The sequence below is a fragment of the Bos indicus genome, chromosome 25, assembly GCF_029378745.1.
Source record: "Bos indicus isolate NIAB-ARS_2022 breed Sahiwal x Tharparkar chromosome 25, NIAB-ARS_B.indTharparkar_mat_pri_1.0, whole genome shotgun sequence".
Lineage (NCBI taxonomy): Eukaryota > Metazoa > Chordata > Mammalia > Artiodactyla > Bovidae > Bos > Bos indicus.
Genome location: NC_091784.1, coordinates 29,217,225 through 29,231,779, shown reverse-complemented (window position 1 = coordinate 29,231,779; position 14,555 = coordinate 29,217,225). Strand labels below are relative to the sequence as shown.

General features: G+C 37.8%; 1 protein-coding gene across 2 annotated transcripts in view; it reads right to left on the bottom strand.

The window, feature by feature from the left end:
- The window catches only part of TPST1 (tyrosylprotein sulfotransferase 1), a 104,336-nt gene that overhangs the window by 6,920 nt on the left and 82,861 nt on the right, over positions 1-14,555 (bottom strand). The gene's annotated exons all lie outside the window — the stretch shown is intronic.

Here is a 14,555-nt window from a genome sequence, read left to right as displayed (position 1 = left end):
TTCCTTCTCCAGATCTTCCCAACCAAGGGATTGAACCCAGTTCTCCTGCACTGTAGGCAGACACTTTACTGTCTGAGCCACCAGGGAAGTTAAGACATTATTTTCAGCTATAATTAAGTTACATTAAACATACAAAAGAAGCAGGGAAAGTAGAAAAAGTAGAAGCAGTCAAAGTTTTTCTTTTCTTGGGCTCCAAAATTACTGAGGATGGTGACTGCAGCCATGAAATTAGAAGACATTTGCTTCTTGGAAGGAAAGCTATGACAAACCAGACAGCGTATTAAAAAGCAAAGACACAGTCAAAGCTATGGTTTTTCTAGTAGTCATGTAGGGATGTGAGAGTTGTACCATAAAAAGGTTGAGTGCTAAAGAATTGATGTTTTTGAATTGTGGTACTAGAGAAGACTCTTGAGAGTCCCTTGGACTGCAAGGAGATCAAACCAGTCAATCCTAAAGGAAATCAGCTCTGAATCAGTGGAAGGACTAATGGTGAAACTGAAGCTCCAATACACTGGCCACCTGATGCAAAGAGTTGACTCACTGGAAAAGACCCTGATGCTGGGAAAGACTGAAGGCAAAAGAAGAGGGAGGCAGAGGATGAGATGGTTAGATAGCATCACCAACTCAACAGACATGAACTTGAGCAAACTCCAGGAGAGAGTGGAGGACAGGGAAGCCTGGTGTGCTGCAGTCCATGGGGTTGCAAAGAGTTAGACACAACTTGGCAACTGAACAACAACAAAACATACAAAAAACACATACATACAAAAAATATACCTATAATCAAGACAGTAAGGTTTTGGCCCAAAGACAGACACATATATTAATGAAACAGAATGAAGAATCCAGAAACAGACCCTCATTTACAGATAAATGGTTTATGACAAAGGTGGCCCTGCAAAGCAGTGCAGTTAGAATGAACAAATAAATGTGTTTATGTATATAATGATATACTATCCTGAAGTTTTAGAAATGAACTAATACTATACCAACAACCTAGATGAATCCCAATACATAATGATGAGAAAAGAGCCAGATCTCCAAAAAATAATATAACATGTGTCTCCATTAAAGTTTTTTAATATTTATTTATTTGGCTGCACTGAGTCTTAGTTGTGTCATGCGGGATCTTTCAGTTGTGGGGCATGGATTCTCTAGTTGTGGCATGCAGGCTTAGTTGCTCTAAGGCATGTGGGATCTTAGTTCCCCAACCAGGGATCAAACTCGTGTCCCCTACATTGCAAGGCAGATTCTCAACCACTGGACCACCAGGCAAGTTCCTCAATTTAAAACCTTTAAAGCTCAAAACCAGGCAAAGCAACTCTGATGTTAGAAATAAGGATAGTGTTTACTGTGGGGAAGAGTGGGGTGGCAGAGCTTGGGAAGAAGGATGAGAGAAGCTTGTAGGGTGCTGATGATTTTCTGTCTTGATATGGGTAGTGATTATAAACATGTGTGCATTTTGTGAATATTTACTGAGCTGTGGTTTGTATACTTTTCTGTATATATACTATACTTCAAAAAAAAAAAAAACTGAACAAATTAAGCCAGTAGCTTAAGAATTTACTAGGCTTGCTCTTTCACACACACACAATTTATTTAAGTACAAAGATGTCTCTTTCAACACTGTCAACAATGGCAAAAAATTGGGAACTATTCATGTTAATCAAGTGAGGAAGGTTTCCATCAGCAAGAGCTTTGATAACTGTTGAGAAACTATAGAAAGAAACTATGGATTGTTACTGAGAAGAGTCAGTGGGTAGCACCTCCGAGCACAGAACAACCTTTTAAATGGTGAATACTAAAGCCTACTAACTTAAAGGATTTCACTTGGGTATAAGATGACTTTCACTTCTAAAAGTAGCAGTATGCCTTCTGAGACTCAGAGAATGGATGTACTTTTTTCCTGTCTCTTCCTCTGCAATTTCTAAAACCTAGTCTATTCTTTAGGGTCTCTGCTACAGTCCTAGGAAGCCTAAATTAAAGCACAAAGAGACTTGATATTTCTTTAGCAATGCATCACACTGGAAACTGAGGTAGGTGTGCAGGATAACAACAGTGCAGCTGCTAGGAGGGTCTCAAAAGCTGCCTCCATCTCCTTCATATCTTCAAACAGTCCCAGGTCACTGGAGAGCTGGTCTAACTGCTCTCCAAAGAATCTACATGTAAGAATCCTATTTGCTTTACCCCAGCCTCAGAGTCCAGAGATTGTTCCAGTTCTGTTCATTTCCCCCTAGTTTTACTGAGATACAACTGACATATAACACTGTATTACTGCTCCAGCCTTCTGACATAGTAAGTGTCTATATCATGCTAACACTGACTTCACGGTGCTTCTGTCTACTATCTGTGGGGCAAGCAGACACTATATCAAAACAGGGGCTCAAGTTATCAGAATAGGCTTTTTGTTTTTGCTTTTTACCAGATTCTCAAGTCTTTCCTTCTCCCTCTATTCAGAGAACTGAGTCCGAAGCCCCCCTCTCCAAGCCCTGGGCATAAGCTGCTCAGGCTTAAGGTCCTGCACCCTGGGTCCTTTATGAACCAAAACCAGCATGTTTGCTCCAGTACCCCTTCCACTGTTAGCGGGTTTGGTCCCTAACAAACTTTTTTTATATTCCTCACATCCTCTCAGGAACCGAGTCTTCTTTCTCTCAGCCTCTTCTGCTAGAATTCAAGTAGAAGGTGCAACATAAGCCCACAGCGTCAAATGGCTAGTCAGTGGCAGAATGAGGCTCAGAAGTCCCCAGCTCAGCACTCTCCCTTTATACTACGCTCTGCATCTTATTACTATTGGAAAATTCTTATCGTTAAATTCTTCCTCCTCTTTTTGGTTTGTTGTAAAAACCAGCAAGACATAACAGAAAATATGAGTGGGAATATTAAATATTATAAGTGTCTTCCAGGAATCAATACGTTCAGAGAGGTAAGGCTCATATGAAAGGGGAAAAAAACACACCAAAACCCTAAATATGTGATATCGCAATTTAATAAAAAAAACAAAAAGGGGTCAGGATAAGACATCAAACAAAAGGCTCAATCAACAAATAAGTGGGAAACTGTGTCTCCTCATTATCCTTTAGGGAAAAAAATGCTTCAAAAGTTAGGAGCTATGGTACTGACAGAAGTTAGGAACTTTCTATTGACCAAGCAATTTCTATTTAGTGCAGGAAACCAAGTACAGAATCACTTATAAAAACAGCGAAGTTAGAAATGGAATTTCCTCTGGCTAAAGGAATAGTGTTTCTGGACATTCTATCCTCTGGTACTAATGAACTGAGGATTTTACTAGACAGAAATGAGCTAGGTACACAGAATCTAAACGTTCCTAGAGAACCCTCCCACCTCAAGCTCTGCAAAACAAGGAGACAAAAGTAGGCTTCTGATTTAGAGGGTGCACTGGAAATAAAAATAATAACAGCAGGCAAATTTGATTTTCTCTGCATCAGGTTGGTGCTGAGCATGCGTTTCATGTTTCCCCTTATCTAATGCCACAGTCCTCTGAGGGAGGTATTATTCTCTTTTTACAGATGAAGTAACTGTGAGGCACAGAGACATTAATTTGTCCATTGTAGTAAAATGGCAAGTTACTAAATACCATGATTGAACTTCCATTTTAAAAGGGTCATCTTAATTGCTCTGTTAGTCTGCAGAGGATAAAGGACAGAGTCTGGAGCAACAGCAGTAATCTAGACAGGACAGGGAGGTGGTGGTGGAGGTGGTGCAAAGCAGTACCTTTGTGGATTTTCCCCCCTAATTATATCTAGATATCCTAATAGACTAGATGTGGAAAGTTAAAGAGCAGAAGGGAGTCAAGGATGACAAAGTTTTTGGCTTAAGCAACTACCAACTGGAAATATGAAGTTGCCATCAACTCAGCTGGGAAAGGTTCTGGGATATAACAGATTTTCAGGGGTTTAATTTGGAAATGTTAAGCTTGAGACATCTACTGGACAATACATGAAAATGTCAAGTAGTCAGAAATACAAATCTAGGATTCATGGAAGAGGTCTGTGCTGGGATATATAAATTTGAGAATCATCAACTTATAGATGGTATTTAAAACTTGATACCTGATGAGATGACCTAGGTGCTCAGGGTAGAGAGAGGGAGCAGAGGGCTTAACACTGAAGCATGGAGGTATTCCAACATTAAGAGGTCGAGGAGAAGAGGGAGAACCAGCAAAGACTGAGAAGAGGCCACCAATGACAGAGAAGGAAAATTTTAAGAAGTGGTATTTAGAAGTCAAGTGACTCTGACTAATGTCAGATTCAAATTTGTGGAGTGAGGTATCACCAACTCCGTTATAAGCAAACCCTTCAGTTGTGGATTACCTAGAGTACAAAGCTAGAGAAGAGAACAGAATTTATCTAAGCTGCCTGTGAAGCTTCAAAAACCCAAGAAAGAAGAGGTTCTGAATACTGACTGAAGTAAGCAATGCATCTTCTTGTTATTTGTCCTCAGGCCACTTTCCATTTTCTTACAAGATTAATTAGAAGCTGACCAGCCATGCCCAGTACCACTTCACCTGCTACCACAGCCTCACCTATAGTAATAGTTTACAATTAAGACGTAAACAGAAGTCTCCATGGAGCTAAAATGGATGTCATTAACATACCTGCAGACTGAAGATTGAGTCTTCTATTTAACTGAGTCTTTTAGGTCCCTTTTCCTTTATACACATTTTTAACCATCACAAGTTATCTGGTTTCAACCTATAGCAATCAGATACAGCAAACAGGAAGGTAATGGGCAAGTACTGATAACTGAGAAGTGACAAATGAAACAAAGGAAGACACAGAAATTGTAAAAGGCAGATAGGAAGCCTTGAGTTCTTTAAGAAAGGGACCCACAGTTCCATATCCTATATAAAGAGAGGATGGGCATTTTCTAATACAAACAGTAATTTCCTTTGGATGAAATAAAAATTCAAATTATGATCAATAATTTACTTAAGAAGGTAATGAAATAAATCATCAAAATGCAGAGGAATTCTACATCAAAATATTAAGGTTTGGTCCTAAATGAGACACATCTACCCAGAAACCTGACTTTCTAGAATGATGGGTTCCCCAAGGATCTCAGACAGTCAAGCGTCTACAATTTACAGGAAAAGGTGGCAGACATGTTATGAGGCCTAATTCTGAATCTGGCTTGATCTTATGGAGAATATGAAACTATTTCTAAATTATTTTCATGCTAAAAGTGTTTGTGGCCACATTCCCTGATGATCCCTGTGTCTGGTATTTAAGACCTGTGTAATTCCCTTCCTTTAAGTGTGAGTTGGACCTAGTGACTAGATTCTAACAACTAGAATATGGCAAAAGTGATGAATGTTATTTCTGAGATTAGGTCACAAAAGTCTGTTTCTTCTGGCTTGGGTACTCAAGATGAACAATGACTTAACTCAAAACATTCTTTCAAAATAAGAAAATTTTAAACAACGTCCAGAAACACATACTAATGACCATACTACATGCACTGCAGATTTTAAAGTGCTACTTTTGCTCATTGTTTTCTTCAAAGTGTGTGCATGTATATACACATATGTGTATACATACACACACATTCCAAGGGTTAAAAGATTAGTCTTATAACCTCTGGTTATGAATTCAAATTTCACTGTAAGCTCAAATCTAATTTATTCCTCCTTTCTGCCTTCTTCCTTCTTTCCATCCTCTTTCCAAGAGCGCTCAAGTGCACAGAATTGGATTACTTCTTAGTTCACGACAAACTTTCACCATTGGTCCATGCATGGCCCGCTATTTATTTTGTTATGCAGTTCACTATTTTTAATAATATAAAAAGCATTTCCCCTCGAGAAACAATGTTAGTTTCACATGCAGAGAAAACACAACTCCAGCCAGATATGATAATGCAGAAAGGAATCTAGATTTTGAAATTTACATCTTTAATCCCACTGGGCTCTTCTGGCCCACTAGAGACTTATTATCGCTAAAATACAAACATGAAACAGCTGATAACATGCATGTTTACATATTCTCATTTGTCTTAAAAGTATTCTGGCAGCTTTGCAAACCTCAGACTGGGTTTCTGCAGCATTCAACAATCGTGTGTTACAAACAATGGACAAGTGCTATTAGTACATTCCCTATATCAAGAAGAAATATATTCATCAGTTCATAAGCATCATCTACTCCTCCAAAAAGGTTTTTAAGAAAAAGTGTATTGACTTTTGGGTGAGGCTGGACAAGATGAATCGGAACGTAAATTGAATTGGGAACGTGTAATAAATGTGACATAGGAACCTCTATAAGAAAGCAGTATAAATAGAGCAAACTTAGCATCAGGGGATTGATATCCAGGGGAGAAAAGTTTAACATGCAGGATGATTAAGAAACTGTATTTTACCACGGGATACTTACCAGGCAAGAATGAATACATCTCTATTCAAAGGTAAACGTGTTGAACATAATTTTCAGTAACACTGAAGGACAGTTAATACACACAGGTACAGTCAATAATAATTTTATCAATTTCCTTTCACTGGGGTGCTTTTTCCTTCTTTTCTCAAACTAGGAACTTTTAACTTATCCTTTAAACATGACAATCCAGTAGAGCCAGTTCTGTGTTCACATAGCATCCCAAATGCCTTAAATTTATGGCAGTTATCATGTTGAACTACAGTTAGTTACACATCTATTTTCAGCATACTTCTTAAGGAGAGGGACAGATCCTTAATTATCTGTATATCCTGGATGCAGGGATGAATGGACTGTTGGACAAAAAAAGAAATGAATGAAGAGATTCCTTCCTAATGGTCTCCATTTTTACAGATGATGGACCGAAAATAGTTTCTGAGGCCAATTTACAGTATAGATTAAGCAGAGAAGCAGAAGAAGCAACTTCATTGGGCCCTCCCTGATTGGAACTTACTGAACCTTGAGGGCTAGATATGACATTATGTTATAGAATACTGTTAACTCATTCTATTCAATTCTACTTTTCTATTCAATTCAATTCTACTTTTCAATTCTATTCAATTCTATTTTTGGAAATAAATGAATTCAAGAATCAACCATGAAAAAGAATGAAATAATGCCACCTGCAGCAACATGGATGGACCGAGAGATTGTCACACTGAGTGAAATAAGTCAGAGAAAGAGAAATATCATATGATACCATGTATAAGCAGAATAGAAAAAGAAATGTTACAAATGAACTTGCTTACAAAACAGAAATAGACTCACAGACTTATAGAATGAATTTAAGTTTATGGGAGGAGGGATAGTTAGGGAGTTTGGGATTGACATGTACAAACTGCTATATTTAAAACTAACCTTCTGTAATATTGCACAGGGAACTCTGTTCATTATTAGGTAACAGCCTAAACCACTGGACCACCAGGAAGTCCCAGGAATTTCTATTCTTAAAAAGACAGCCTTAACGGAGAGAAAAGGCAAAGCAGATAAGTGTGAGAATATATGTGAGATACATAAAAACATCACACATCAAAATACAAAGAGAATTTCTAAAAATCATTAAGGAAAAAGCAAATGATTTCGTAGAAAATTGGGTAAGAGACTTGAAAAAGCATTTCATAACATAGTTCAGTGGCAAATAGCATGCAACAGAGTTTGCTCTCTTTAGTTATTAAGGAATACTCATTTTAACCATAATAAAATATCACTACGCTCCTATAAGAAAGACTAAAATTTTTAAAGATTGACTCTAACATTGACGATGTAGAACAACTGAAATTCTCATATACCTGCTAGTGAGAGAATATAGTCACTTAGTATTATCTCCTAAATTTGCACATTCAAATGCCCTCTGACCCATACATTCATTCATTCTGTGATGGAAAAGATTAACTTAGCAGGGTTATTTTGCTCAAATGTTGCACATTCCCAAGAAAGGCCTATTTTCAGGACTGCTCTTTGCTGGCTCCAGGGATCTGAGCCTAGAGTGTTCTGTCTATAGGAATGCATGTCTGAGGCCTTGGGCTGGCCTGTCCCAGTTTGAGCAGCTAGTTTATGTTAGTAATTTATTTATGGTGAACATCTGTTTTTTCTCTGGGGCGGGGCGGGGGCGGGGGGGGGTCTACATGCCTACATGACCAATCCCCAATAAAAACCCTGGATTCAGAAGCTCTGGTGAGCTCCCTGGTTGGGAACAATTCACATGTGCTGTCACACATATTGCCGGGTGAATGAAGCAAACCCTATGTGACTCCACTGTGAGGGACATTTGAAAGACAGCACCTGGTTTCCTCCAGAGTTTTTACCCCATGTGCCTTTTCCCTTTGTAGGTTTTACTTTCCATCTTTTTGCTATAATCAGCTACACTTGGAAGCATAAGAATTTTAAGACTACTGTCTTGGAAAATCCTAATGTAACTCTCAGGCATATTCTTAACAAAAATGCATACTCATGTATGCACTTTTGTTAAGACATGTACCAGGATACTGTATGTACAAGGATACTGTATATCAACATTAAAAGACATGTACAAGGATATTGTATATCAACATTAAAACATCCCTACAACTATAAACAACTCAAATGTCCAAATAGTTGTGCAACTATAGTATCACATTTAAAAACAAAAATGAATTACTGTGAAATGCAACAACATGAAACTCACGAATGTTAAACGACAGAAACCAGACACAAAAGAATACTGTCAATACCCTGCAGCTAAAGACTACCAGGAATATAGCTGTAGTTGAACATGCTGAATTCATTACTCCTTTAAGCAAGGGAACACACACACCATGGAAATGTGGGATGTCTCAGGAAAAGAGCATCAGGAAGGACTCTCATGATTTTGGTTAGGTGATTTGGGGAAAAGTCCAAGGAAACAGGGTTTTTCTCTGGACTGGGGGCTGCCAGCAAGCAGTGATTATTCTCTAAATGGGTATCTTAATAAATCTTATCTAAAAGAAAGGAACAATAGAAGTGAGAATAAAGCTGTTTTTGGTTAAGAAGCAAGATGTGGGTATTTGGTATTTCATTGTTACTACAAAGTGGTCTTGTCTTTTCTCAGTTCATCGTGGTTAAAGAGGACTCCTGTCTTGTGTTGGGGTTCTGTGAGATCATTGGTACCCAGGTGAAGACCATCATATTTTAGTGGTGAGCACAAAAAGTCAGTTTCTAATCAACCATGGGCTAGAGGTTGTGTCAGATCAGTTCTATGGTGTCTGAGATTGCTTTTTTCCTTTCTTCAAAATAAACTGTATGATTTCATTTATATGAAATTTAAAAGCAAGCAAAATTAAATCCATGATGGCAGAATTTAGGATAGAAGTTATCCGTGGAAAGAAGGAAAGAGGAGGAAGAAATAATTTGGAGGCGCAGGCACAGGGCTTCTGAGTACTCCTACTGTCTCCTTGAAGAGCAGCAGCATCTCTGGGTTGAAAAGTGGTGGAAAAATAGAAAGGAACTGGCAGTAGTCTGCACAGTCTTCATTCAGTGATAAAACACGGTCAATAGGCTTTCCCTACAAGATGAGGTCTTTGTATGCCCGCGTGTCTGTCAAATCACTATTTAGGAGAACGTGTCACTCAGTCGTAAAGAATCCACCTGAGATGGAGAAGACGCAACACAAGCTGCATTTTCAATCCCAAATCCCCTGGAGAAGGAAATGGCAACCTACTTCAGTATTCTTGCCTGGGAAATCCCACAAACAGAGGAGCCTGGCGGGCTACAGACCATGGCGTCGCAAAGAGTTGGACATGACTTAGTGATAAAACAGCAGCAGTCACTTGTTGAAATGCAAAATGTATTAAGTGAAAAATATATAAAGAATTCACATGAAGCCCACTGATACTTATTCAAGATTTCAAGTCCCAAAAATGAACATTTGAAAAAAGCAATGTTGAATGTCTATCAGTGTCACTACATTGATTCAACAACAACAGGAAATAATACAGGCACACCTTGGAGATACTGTGAGTTTGGTTCTAGACAACTACAATGAAGCAAATATTGCAACAAAGCTAGTCACACAGATTTTTTTGGTGTCCCAGTGCCTATAAAAGTTATGTTGACACTATCCAGTGAATCATAATCATTTTGCTGGTAGAGGGTCTTGCCTCAATGCTAATGACTGCTGACCATCAGGGTGGTGGCGGCTGTAGGTTAGGGTGGCTATGGCAATTTTTAAGAATAAGACAACAATGAAGTCTGCTGCACTGACTCTTCCTTTCATGAACGATTTGTCTGCAGCATACAATACTGTTTGATAGCACTTTACCCACAGAGTAGAACTTCTTTCAAAACTGGAATCAATCCTCTCAAACTCTACTGCTGCTTTATCTACTAAATTTATATGATATTCTAAATCCTTTGTTTTCATTTCAACAATCTTCATAGCATCTTCACCAGTAGTAGATTCTATCTCAAGAAACCACTTTTCTTGCTCATCCAGAAGAAGCACCTCCTCATGAATTAAAGTTTTATCATGAGGTTACCGCAATTCAGTCACATCCTCAGGTTCTATTTCTAATTCTAGTTCTCTTGCTGTTTCCACCACATCTGCAGTTACTTCTTCCACTGAAGTCTTGAACCCCTTCAAGTCATCTATGACAGCTGGAATCAACTTCTTCTAAACTCCTGTTAATGTTGATATTTTGATCTCTTCCCATGAATCATGAATGTTCTTAACAACATCTAGAATGGTGAATCCTTTCTAGGAGGTTTTTAATTTCCTTAGCTCAGCTCCATCAGAGGAACTGCTTTCTATCTAAGATACAGTATTATAAAGGTATTTCTTAAATAAGACTTGAAAGTCAAAATTATTCCTTGACCCATGGGCTTCAGAATGAATGCTGTGTTAGCAGGCATGAAAAAAAAAAACAATCTCATTGTTCATTCCCATCAGATCTCTTGGGTGACCAAGTACCCTGTCAGTGAGAAGTAATATTTGGAAAGGAATATTTTGGGCTTCCCTTGTAGCTCAGCTGGTAAGGAATCCACCTGCAATGTGGGAGACCTGGGCTGTTTGCTTTCTTAACATTTGTGTGTTCACTGGAGGAGCACTTTTAATTTCCTTCAAGAGCTTTCCCTTTGCATTCACAACTTGGCTAACTGAAAGTGCAAGAAGTCTGGCTTTTAGTCTGTCTCAGCTTTCTACATGCTCTCTTCACCAAGCTTAATCATCTCCAACTCTGATGTAAGGTAAGAGGTATATAACTTTTTCTTTCACTTAACACTTAGAGGCCATTGTAGGGTTATAAATTGGCCTAATTTCAATATTGCTATGTCTCAGGAAATAGTGAGGCCCAAGGAGAGGGAGAGAGATGGGGGAATCACCAATCAGTAAAGCAATCAGGACACGCAGAACATTTGTCAATTAAGTTCACGGTCTTAAATGGCCATGGCTTGAGGTTCCCAAAACAATCACAACAGTAACATCAAATATCATTGATCACAGATCACAAGAAATATAACAATGCATACACAACAGTGCATTACTATTTCTTTCTGGAGGTTCTGCAGGCACAATGATCAGTATGAATGAAACTGTAATGTCATACAGGCTCTGAATAACACTATCAACAACCTTGATTTAATTTCTAATTGATACTTAAAGGACACTACATTCAACACATGCAAAATACACATTCTTATCACGTGCACATTGTACATTCCCTGAGATAGAACAGATGCAGGACTATAAAACAATTATCAACACAAATTTTGATATGTTGTATCTTCTTTGTCATTCAGTTTAAAATATTTTCTAATATCTCTTATGATTTTTTTTTCTTTGGCTCATTAATTATTCAGAAGTGTGTTAATTTCCAGATTGTTTGGGCTATGACTTCAAATGTTGCCTACAAGAACTTCATATTAGGACACAATATTTTTGGTCAAAGAAATATTCTTCTTCCTCTGTCTAAGGTTTATTTTTGCTAATAACAATCATTTTATTGAACACCTACTAACTCTCAAGTGCTCAAGATACAAGTGTATATGTGGTCCATGCCTCTAAAAAATCCTTAGTATAAAAGAAGTAGTAAATAATATAAATGATACTATAACTGCAAGAGCAAAGGCAGGCACGAAGAATAGCAGAAGAATCTGTGGCACATAAGAGGCGTCATGTGAGCTGAGTCTTAAAGGACAAAGTTGTAAAATGAAGAAGAGAAGCAAGTTAATCAAGGCAAGAAGAGCAAGTGCAAAGGTACAGGGTTGTTATAAAAATGTGCCAAGAGAATGAAAGGCAGGTAGTGTGGTGTGACTAGAAGGATAAAGAGAGATGAGGTTGAAAAGTAAGACTGAATGCAGCAGATGAAGAATCTTAATGCTGTTTTAAGGAGTTCCATTATGGTTATGAAACAGAAGATCTCATTGAAACGATAAGAAAATATCGGATAAACTTTTCTTTAAAGCCATCAAAGAGCAGTGGATGCAAAGAAGCAATGAAGTCTAGATGACTTCCAGAGAAGGATGAGTTCTTCAAAGGTGAGCGAAGAGTCTCTTTCTATCTTGAATCAATTGCCTAATCTGCATATAGGTAGGCAGAAAAGCAGGCCTACCAGAGGTGAAAGATTTTGCTGATAAGACAAAAAGAAGCTGAACTTTAAGTGGCAGTGTGAACTGGTATGATGAATTCAATCTAGAAGAGGCCCAGATGTAAAAATAAATCTCTTGGTCTAATAACTATAACCCAAGGGACTTCTGCTGAGTAAGCAGCAGAGGAAGCAGAGAAAGGAGAGAGATCTCCCAAACTTGTGTGGTCCTTAGATTCCAGGGCCCTGCTGCAGCTGCAATCCAGAGGTGAAACAAATTAATTTAAGCTTCAACCCACTCCCTGCCAGCTGCTAGTTTTAAAAAGCCAAAGAAATCAGCCTTTCATCCTCAGAACACAGGAAACTGCGGGTTGGGCTAAAGGTCAAATCTCCATAATTTCATTTAAATCTAGAAGTAAATGGACTAAAACTGCTGCTCAGATCCAGCTCAGTCTGACTCAATGAAATATGAATGATCAGCCAAATACCCCAGCTGCCTGAGAGAGGAAAGAATATGCCCCATCTGGGAAAAATAAAGGAAAAATATTATCTAGGTTACTTCTTTTATAAAAAGGGTCCAGTATGAAACAAACTCTAAAACATGCAAAGAAGTAAATAAGCATAATTCATAATTAAGAAAAAGAGCCAAAAGAAAGACCCATGTATAAGAACTTTAAAATAATTATAAAAATGTTAAAAGAATTCAGAGGAGAAGATGAACAGAATGAGTGAAGAGATGGAGGATTCCAGCAAAGAAACAGAAATTCTAGTTCTGAAAAATAAATTATCTGAAATGAAGTTGTTGGATGGGATTAATAGCAGGTTGGACACAGAAGAAGAAAGGATCAATGAATTCAAACGTAAGTTAATTAAAAGCAAATTAAACCTGAAGCGAGAGATGGCAAAAAGAGGATCAGTGAATCTGGCACTTTTTAGTCAAACGGGCAAAAACTGAAGAGAAAAATCTTATAGCAGTCAAAAACAAAAAACAGGGCTTCCCTGATGGCCCAGCGGTAAAGAATCTGCGTGCCAATGCAAGAGATGTGGATTCAGTCCCTGGGTTGGAAACATCCCCTGTAGAAGCAAATGGTGACCCACTCAAGTATTCTTGCCTGGGAAATCCATGGACAGAGGAGCCTGGCAGGCTACAGTCTATACCATCAAAAAGAGTTGGACACAGCTTAGCAACTAAACAACAACAAATTCTATCAAGTGAACAATGTGTCAGAGAAGTACAGAACTGCTGAACTTTAGTACTCAAAACCAAAAAACAAACAAACAAAAAAAGCTATCACATTCATAAGAATTTTAGTTGACTTCCCATAAAAACAATGACAAGCAATAAAATAACATATTCTGGGTGCTGAAAGTAAAACAAACAAGCAAACAAAACTAAAAAACCTGTCAATCTAGAACTCTACACCAAGCAAAATATTCTCATATAATGAAGGAGAAATAATGACATTTTCAACATGGTTGCATAAAAACAATGAAATGGCTACGCTTACATGAGACGAAGGAGATTTCCAGAGAGAAATATCAGAGATGATGAGACACACTTCATAATGAGAGCTAACTACTTACAAATATATAAAAAGGTATGCTCCTAATGATACAGATTCAAAACACATGAAGCAAAATTGATAGAAATAAAAGAACAAATTCACATCTTTATCCAAAACTGATAAAATTAGACCCCCCAAAAGCAATAAGAATTAGAAGATCTGAGCAACACTGTGAAACAATATGACCTAATCAATATTTATAGAATTCTGCAACAATTGCAGAATATACATCCTCTCAAGTGACATGTGAGAACATATGCTGGCCATAAAGCAATTTTCAATATATTTCAAAGGACTGAAACCACACTAGTGTATTCTCTAATTGTAATGGAATTAACTTAGAAACCAACAATAAAAAGTGCATCAAAAACTTTCCAAAGATTTGGTTGAAAAGTACCATTCTGAGAAGTCTGGGCTTTATCCTATAGTACTAGTGGAGCTATTCAAGGTGTACACAAGGGAATAGTATGTTCAGATACATTCAGATTTGAACTGTTAAAAAAAGTAACTGTCAT